This window comes from Ylistrum balloti, unplaced genomic scaffold (assembly GCF_031769215.1).
Source record: "Ylistrum balloti isolate Yb309-2 unplaced genomic scaffold, AGI_CSIRO_Ybal_v1 Utg369988, whole genome shotgun sequence".
NCBI classification, from domain to species: domain Eukaryota; kingdom Metazoa; phylum Mollusca; class Bivalvia; order Pectinida; family Pectinidae; genus Ylistrum; species Ylistrum balloti.
Window position 1 is genome coordinate 521,463 of NW_026782072.1, and position 9,577 is coordinate 531,039.

Below are 9,577 nucleotides of genomic sequence, written 5' to 3' on the forward strand. Positions count from 1 at the left end.
TTGGAAAGGTAGAATAAAAATGCAATGCATTGTCTTTCTAAAATCTGTGGTTCTCTGATATCTATGGTTCTGTGATATCTATAGTTCTGTGATATCTGTGGTTCTGTGATATCTGTGGTTCTGTGATATCTGTGGTTCTGTGATATCTGTGGTTCTGTGGTATCTGTGGTTCTGTGGTATCAGTGGTTCTGTGATATCTGTGGTTCTGTGATAACAGTGGTTCTGTGATATCTGGTTCTGTGGTATCTGTGGTTCTGTGATATCTGTGGTTCTGTGATATATGTGGTTCTGTGATAACAGTGATTCTGTGATATCTCTGGTTCTGTGATATCTGTGGTTCTGTGATATCTCTGGTTCTGTGATATCTGTGGTTCTGTGATAATAGTGGTTCTGTGATATCAATGGTTCTGTGATAGTAGTGGTTCTGTGATATCAATGGTTCTGTGATAACAGTGGTGCTGTGATATCTGTGGTTCTGTGATAACAGTGGTTCTGTGATATCTGTGGTTCTGTGATATCTATGGTTTTGTGATATCTATAGTTCTTTGATATCTGTGGTTCTGTGATAACAGTGGTTCTGTGATATCTATGGTTCTGTGATATCTGTGGTTCTGTGATATCAGTGGTTCTGTGATAACAGTGGTTCTGTGATATCAGTGGTTCTGTGATATCTGTGGTTCTGTGATAACAGTGGTTCTGTGATATCTGTGGTTCTGTGATAACAGTGGTTCTGTGATATCTGTGGTTCTGTGATATCTATGGTTTTGTGATATCTATAGTTCTGTGATATCTGTGGTTCTGTGATAACAGTGGTTCTGTGATAACAGTGGTTCTGTGATATCTATGGTTCTGTGATATCTGTGGTTCTGTGATATCAGTGGTTCTGTGATAACAGTGGTTCTGTGATATCAGTGGTTCTGTGATATCTGTGGTTCTGTGATAACAGTGGTTCTGTGATATCTGTGGTTCTGTGATATCTATAATTCTGTGATATCTGTGGTTCTTTGATATCTGTGGTTCTGTGATATCTGTGGTTCTGTGGTAATTATGATTTTGTGAAATTTATGGTTCAGCGGTAATTATGTTTCAGTGATATCTATGATTTTATGATGTCTTTAGTTCTTTGATCTCTACAGTTCCTGCAGTTCTTTGATGTGGATGACAACCCAATGGTTAAATATCTCAACAACTTTAGTAAAATTGACTTGTGTTTTAGATAGAAAGTATAGAAGCTGATACTTACAAGATAAGAACCACTAGCATGTTCTTTCAGCATTTTTAAGTTGAGGACTATTAACAGGTTGTTCATTGATTGTACCACTCTGTATACAGTCACTGTACTAGTCTTAGCATCCGTGTTTACCAGGAGGACACACCGTTAGAAAAATGACAGAAAGCGTTTGTTGTATACTGGTTTATATGAAAGTTGAAATTGTCTCTTGAAGCAGATCTCAGTCTCTCTTTCTTTTGTCACTACTTCTGTATTTGTCTGGTCCTTTTTTTATCAAATTCTTTTAAATTTTTTTGCTTCTTTTCTCTGTCTGGTTTGAATTCCACTGAAGTTATTGTACCTGTCATTCTTAGACACATTTTCGTCAATGAGACATTGATGCTAACTCTCATAATCATACGCTACCTCTGGCATGTCTACAATTGTGATTTGGGCATCCAATTCCAATCTTTTTTTTTATGAAGCCATTTCTATAAAGAGAAATTGTATCTGGGTTATTGATTCATTATTCATGGTTCTTCAGATTGTTTATGATCCACATTAGTTGTTATATTTTATAACAGGTTTGGAGGGTTTTGTTTATGACATGTTTTAGGAAGGGTTAAAAAGGGGCAAGGGGTTAGGATAGCACTATTTCATCTACATGTCTAGAAATTTGAGATTAGAGTGGTTTAGGAAAAAAAAAAGAAAAATAGAAAATGTTTAAAATATATGTTATGTACTTCATAACACTTGATTGCTAACCATGGTTCATTTCATAATTTTTAATGTCCATCAGTGTTTAGTTTCCAACACCATTAACATGGATATTTTACTGATATTAGGTTTAAAGTTATGGTAATGGATGTCCTGTCTTTATTGTAACAAGATAAATAGTGTGCACCAATATTTTAAAGATAAATTATCAACCATGCATAATAACACTAAATTCACAAACATACTGACTGTAACATAAAGATTGTCTTTATGGTGCAAACAACAGATAAAAAGGGAGATAATCTTGTCTGAGAGGTTTTGTTTTGGTATCTAAGGGTTGTTAGGCTGTAGATAAATGACAGGACAGATGTTGTGTCTGTATCAGATTGATGATATGCAGTATATACCTATTTCTCAGTAACAAATATTTTAATATGAAATAGGTGGTACTTGGAGGCAAACGCTTAGTGAAATTGAAAAAAAAAAAAGAATAATGTCTCAAGCTGATGATTGATGTGAATTAATCATATGTGTTAATTACAAACACTGAAATTTCATAATTAATTCCTTATTTATTCGCCAATAAGCCCATGCCTGGTAATAAACTTATCTAAATGTATTGCTGTTATTGATTATTATTAATCAGAACTGTATTTTGCTGGTTTTATCGCCTTATGAGCAGCCAGGGTCATTTTGAGGCAGGAAAGCTAGTAATTACCTCATTGAACAACATATGGAAGGCCCACCACATGCAATACAAAGCAAAAAATTGAAAGTGACTTGTACAGACTTGTCCATTTCTCATCTTCCTGAGATGCACAATCTGCCACGAGAAGGAAGCGTAGAACTGTGTACTTGAGATTTTTCCCTAGGGTTACATAGGCCAACTATCTAGTAACAAGTAGCCATCACAGTCCCATTACAAATACCATTTCTTTGTCTTGTAATAAGCCCACCTGTTAACTTCAAGTTAGATGTGATTTGGCTCTCCTGGGCTTGTTGCTAAATAAAATAATGGGGAATTGTTTTGAACATAAAAATAAATTTCGAATGTTTGTAAATAGAGAAATTAGATTAAAGTTACTTACAAAGGATTGAATACTCACAGTTACTAAGTGCTTGAGCAAAGAGAGATAACTCTTTTATTTACCAAAAATGCATCTTATTGTTGCGTCAAGAAATAGTCATTAATTGGACAAATTGGTGATGTCATGGCTTGGTTGACCAAGAAAACCATTAGGTATTGATGTAAGGCTGTTATCACAACCAGGAATCCTATCAAGCTCTCACATTCTAGTAAAATGATTTTGGACTGAAATCAAACACCAAAATGATTCAACTTAAATCTTAAATATGTACTTGAATGAAATATATTTTTAATAAATTGTTGGAGAACCCTACTTGTCCAGACGACATCAGATGGTTAAAGCTAGTGTATGAAATCAATAGGGTCCAAATTGTTCTTGATAACACAGAAACGATGAAAAATACTATTAATACAATCATAATGTTTAACTGACATTAATAGAATGATTAATCCTATCAAATCCCTATTGGTCTTAATCCTTACATACCCCTGTTGATCTTAATCCTTTCAAATCCCTGTTGGTCTTAATCCTTACATATCCCTGTTGGTCTTAATCCTTACATACCCCTGTTGGTCTTAATCCTTACAAACCCCTGTTGATCTTAATCCTTACATACCCTTGTTGGTCTTAATCCTTACATACCCCTGTTGATCTTAATCCTTACATACTCTTGTTGGTCTTAATCCTTACATACCCCTGTTGGTATTAATCCTTACAAACCCCTGTTGATCTTAATCCTTGCATACCCTTGTTGGTCTTAATCCTTACATACCCTTGTTGGTCTTAATCCTTATATACCCTTGATAGTCTTAATACTTATATACCCCTGTTGGTCTTAATCCTTACATACCCCTGTTGGTCTTAATCCTAACAAACCCCTGTTGATCTTAATCCTTACATACCCCTGTTGGTCTTAATCCTTTCAAATCCCTGTTGGTCTTAAGCTTTACATACCCTTGTTGGTCTTAATCCTTACATACCCCTATTGGTCTTAATTTTTAGGTACTCTTGTTGGTCTTAATCCTTTCAAATTCTTGTTAGTCTTAATCCTTTCAAATCCCTGTTAGTCTTAATCCTTTCAAATCCCTGTAAGTCTTAATCCTTACAAATCCCTGTTGGACTTAATACTTTCAAATACCTCTTAATCTTAATCTTTACAAATCCCTGTTGGTCTTAATCCTTCCAGTCCCTGATGGTCTTAATCCTTACATACCCCTGTTGGCCTTAACCCTTTCAAAGCCCTTTTGATCTTCATCCTTGCAAATCCCTGTAGGTCTTAATCCTGCGACATGTCCCTGTAGGTCTTAATCCTGATACATGTCCCTGTAGGTCTTAATCCTGCCACATGTCCCTGTAGGTCTTAATCCTGCCACATGTCCCTGTAGGTCTTTATCCTACCACATGTCCCTGTAGGTCTTTATTCTACCACATGTCCCTGTAGGCCTTAATCCTGCCACTTGTCCCTGTAGGTCTTTATCCTGCCACATGTCCCTGTAGGTCTTTATCCTGCCACATGTCCCTGTAGGTCTTTATCCTGCCACATGTCCCTGTAGGTCTTTATTCTACCACATGTCCCTGTAGGACTACATAGACTTTCTGTAATGTGGATTTAGATGTATTGATATTGTGAGTTGTAGATTACTTTTGGAGTATTCAGATATTGACATTATCAATAAAAGCTTTGAGTAAATCATGGAATGTAAGCTTTACATCAACGGTATCACATTTCACAACTCTTGTCATAGGAACCTTTACAGTATTCAAGGCCTGTGCCTGTGATGTGATTCTCATTAGTATCCATCAATCACCATGCTTTAGATCTCTAAAACAATCATATTTCAGTCAAAACGCCCCTAGAAAAATTCTTTGAAATCCCTTTAAAGCCTTTAAGTCATGTGTGCAGTTATTGATATTTAACTTGGTTTTTACTTTGCGTTAAGTGATGCCAAATGACTCACCTTGACCTTTACAAAAGTATAAAGCGATCCAAAACTGATTAAAAACATGATTAGCTTTCTGATTCATGTTTACTGAAGTTGTAGAGTTTAATTGATTTCTAAATTGTGAATTTTTATGTCTGAGGGTACTTGTATGAAATATCAATAAATATGTATACCTTTACTTTCAAATTGAAATTCAGAACAAAGTTAATTTTGATTGATTCTATATGAAATGACCACACCATGATATGTCCATATTAAAGTTTTGAAGGCTGAATTATAATCATTTATGGTATTATCAAAATAATGAAGTGTTTTCAAAGACAGATTTTTCACCTGGAACTCACATGTGATATTGATAGAATGATTGGTCCCTTGGGACCATGACAATAGTTTGGTGAATACAGATATTCAAGTGATCAGAGGTTAGTCGTAGATTGTCAAGTACTGACTATCTGTGTCCAGAATATCATATGCAATATGGAGGGGGGGGGGGGGGGGGGGGGGGTAATTCACTGCAATACTCCTAGCCTGTTCATAATTTACAACAGTATGTAACATAAACATGCAGAAAACGAGTTGCTATGAATGATGGGTGCTAACATTTAGTAGACATATAGATATAAACTATTGAACAGTCAATGCATACAGTCAGTAAAATGATGGAGAAAATCGGAATACTCTGAAACTGTTATGAGGACAAATATATCCGCCACGCTCTCATCTCTGGTAAATTGAATTTGTGGAATAACAGTAAGGATGCGAAGAGTCCTGACATAGACAATTTATACCTATGTGTATGTGTGATAAATTTGTTATAAACTTCTGCTTAAACTATTGGTAAACTATAAAACTTACATGGAGAATCATCTTTATTCATTTACCTGTTCCCTACCTCTTAGTATTGTGCTATTCCATACAGTGGTTAACACACAAACTTCCTGTTGAACAGCAGTTGATTTTTCTAACATCAAGATATGAAATTAGAAAACAAATTGATTAGGAATCTCCCAATCAAACACCCAAATTATATATCAGATGACAGGACAGGTATGTTACACCAGCAATGATCCTGTAATTATCTGTTGTTCTGCCAGACAACTGTATAAGCACAGGGGAGACAGATTGCAGCCATTTCCTTGAAGATAGATGCGTAGACAAAACCTACCCTACACAGATAAATTTTGGCAATTGTGACACCTGTTCAACGAATAGAAGTTTAAAATACTAAGGACATGAAACAACAAGGATAAAAATTAGTTGGAGAAATGCAGGAAATTAAATGAATAATGGTTCTGGGAACCTGAGGATAAATAACAAGGAATATATAAGGACACTGTTGGGACTCGGTCACCAGCTTGATGGATAGAGAGTATTCAAGGAATATGTGTTTGAGTATGTGGGGTTTTACTGTATATTTCTAGTACTAGCTCATAACAAAGTATGCATGTCTGCTATTTCGCTGACAGAGTCCCCAGTGTTGAGATGAAACTGACCATTCATCTGGTGTTGAGATACATTCACACAGTTTCCCAATTTCTGATTAATGCCCTGGTGTTGAGGTACAAATGGCTGTTTCCCTGGTGTTGAGGTACAAATGGCTGTTTCCCTAGTGTTGAGGTACAAATGGCTGTTTCCCTGGTGTTGAGGTACAATTGATGGTTTCCTTGGTGTTGAAGTAAAATTGATCATTTCCAGTTTTTGTGATACACCTGACTGTTCCTCTGACAGTTTCCCTGGTGATGAGGTATAACTGACAGTTTCCCTGGTGATGAGGTATAACTGACAGTTTCCCTGGTGATGAGGTATAACTGACAGTTTCCCTGGGGATGAGGTATAACTGACAGTTTCTCTGATGATGAGGTACAACTGACAGTTTCCCTGGTGATGAGGTATAACTGACAGTTTCCCTGGGGATGAGGTATAACTGACAGTTTCCCTGGGGATGAGGTATAACTGACAGTTTCCCTGGGGATGAGGTATAACTGACAGTTTCCCTGGTGATGAAGTATAACTGGCAGTTTCCATGGGGATGAGGTATAACTGACAGTTTCCCTGATGATGAGGTACCACTGACAGTTTCCCTGGGGGTGAGGTATAACTGACAGTATCCCTGGGGGTGAGGTATAACTGACAGTTTCCCTGGTGATGAGGTATAACTGACAGTTTCCCTGGGGGTGAGGTATAACTGACAGTTTCCCTGGTGATGAGGTATAACTGACAGTATCCCTGGGGGTGAGGTATAACTGACAGTATCCCTGGGGGTGAGGTATAACTGACAGTTTCTCTGGGGATGAGGTATAACTGACAGTTTCCCTGGTGATGAGGTATAACTGACAGTTTCCCTGGTGATGAGGTATAACTGACAGTTTCCCTGGTGATGATGTATAACTGACAGTTTCCCTGGTGATGAGGTATAACTGACAGTTTCCCTGGTGATGAGGTATAACTGACAGTTTCCCTGGGGATGAGGTATAACTGACAGTTTCCCTGGGGATGAGGTATAACTGACAGTTTCTCTGATGATGAGGTATAACTGACAGTTTCCCTGGTGATGAGGTATAACTGACAGTTTCCCTGGGGATGAGGTATAACTGACAGTTTCCCTGGGGATGAGGTATAACTGACAGTTTCCCTGGTGATGAGGTATAACTGACAGTTTCCCTGGATGAGGTATAACTGACAGTTTCCCTGACAGTTTCCCTGGGGATGAGGTATAACTGACAATTTCCCTGGTGATGAGGTATAACTGACAGTTTCCCTGGGGATGAGGTATAACTGACAGTTTCCCTGGGGATGAGGTATAACTGACAGTTTCCCTGGGGATGACAGTGACCCTGGTGATGAGGTATAGCTGACAGTGACCCTGGTGATGAGGTATAACTGACAGTTTCTCTGATGATGAGGTATAACTGACAGTTTCCCTGGGGATGAGGTATAACTGACAGTTTCCCTGGGGATGAGGTATAACTGACAGTTTCCCTGGTGATGAGGTATAACTGACAGTTTCCCTGGTGATGAGGTATAACTGACAGTTTCCCTGGGGGTGAGGTATAACTGACAGTGACCCTGGTGATGAGGTACAGCTGATAGTGACCCTGGTGATGAGGTATAACTGACATTTCTTGTAAATTAATTTTAATGTCTCCAGTTTTTTGTTATGTTTTCGCTTCCATCAGCAGGAAAACTGTTGGAAATGTTAGATTTATTGAAGCATATGTATACAAATTGGCAGTTTAGTCAAATCAATATACCAGGTGTGACAAGACAGTGGAGATATATATTGGCTATATCTGTCTCAGATGGTTTTTTGTATGATTTCCTGTGCATATAGTTAAACCTGCTTTTATATATGTAACTGTGTACAACTCCTTAGTCTTCCCAGTGAAAGCCTGCTGTACCTAGTGATTAGCTGTCACCAGCATCTCATCTCATTTGTATAGATTGATAATTTTGAACATTTTTGTTTGTATTGATTGATTTCCAATACTTTTTAGGTAGTGCCAGAGTAAATTATCTGCTCTCTTTATTGCTTTTGTTTCAGACCAATCAAAACCTACTGATCTGCCCTCCAAACAAGGGAAGTGTTGTTTGCATTACTCCTTTTCCCTTGGTTTATCTATAATTATTTCTAGCTTGTGTCCAGCTAGACCTGTCAAATGCACGTTGTTTTCAAGCCAAGCCGTCTTTTCCAGTTATTCCATATTGTACTTTTTTTTCCCGGCAGGTACCATCTTTCTGCATGTCAGACAGGCTGCTGCATATGTTTATTTCATGGTTTCTATGGATAACATTCTTGTCAAATCAATTATAAAAAATTAATAAAAATAGCTCAGATATAGATCAGATAAGATGTGAATTGTGCTATCTTTTCTTATTTTCTTTCTTATAGAACTGTTTTAGAGTGAGTTTTATCTTTTTCTGATTATAAAACGTATCAAGGTCACCTACAGAATGCCTTGAGTCATGATTTTAAATGTATTTCTTGCAGGATTATTTCAAAGACAATACATATCAGATTAGATTTTTAAAAATGTTATTATTAGAAACCTATTACTTTATTTGCAGGTATCAGCATATATCTTTTTCAATTTTTAAAATGTCAGTATTTTCCTTTCTAGCTATTAATTCAGCTCATACAGTATTTGTTTTTAGCTCACCTGGTACAAAAATGGTTTTGATGCCTGTGAGTTGTGACTTAGCATAATGTCCGTCGTCGAGCAATTCACCGTCTGTGTTGTATTTAGATCTTTTCCCTTTAAGATTAGAAATACCAAGCACATGTTCCAAAACCTTTGTATAAAAATGAACACATACTTTATGTGTGTTAATTAAGCTACAATAACCTGTAAAGGCTGATGAGACCTGAAGTCATGTATTGTAATGTAAAATGTCATCTTTTTATATTTCTTATCGTTTATTAAGTGTAATTCTCATGGATGGTTGTAAAAACATTATAGTTATGTCACAGAATTTTATGGAACAAGTTTTTCTTTTCATTTTGAAAGACACTATTGGTAAAAAAAGAAGAAAAGATGATAATGTGTTGTTTCCTAATTTCATCCTGACTGGAAATCCATGTAAGATTACCTATCCACAGAATAATCATAATGTTTGACCTT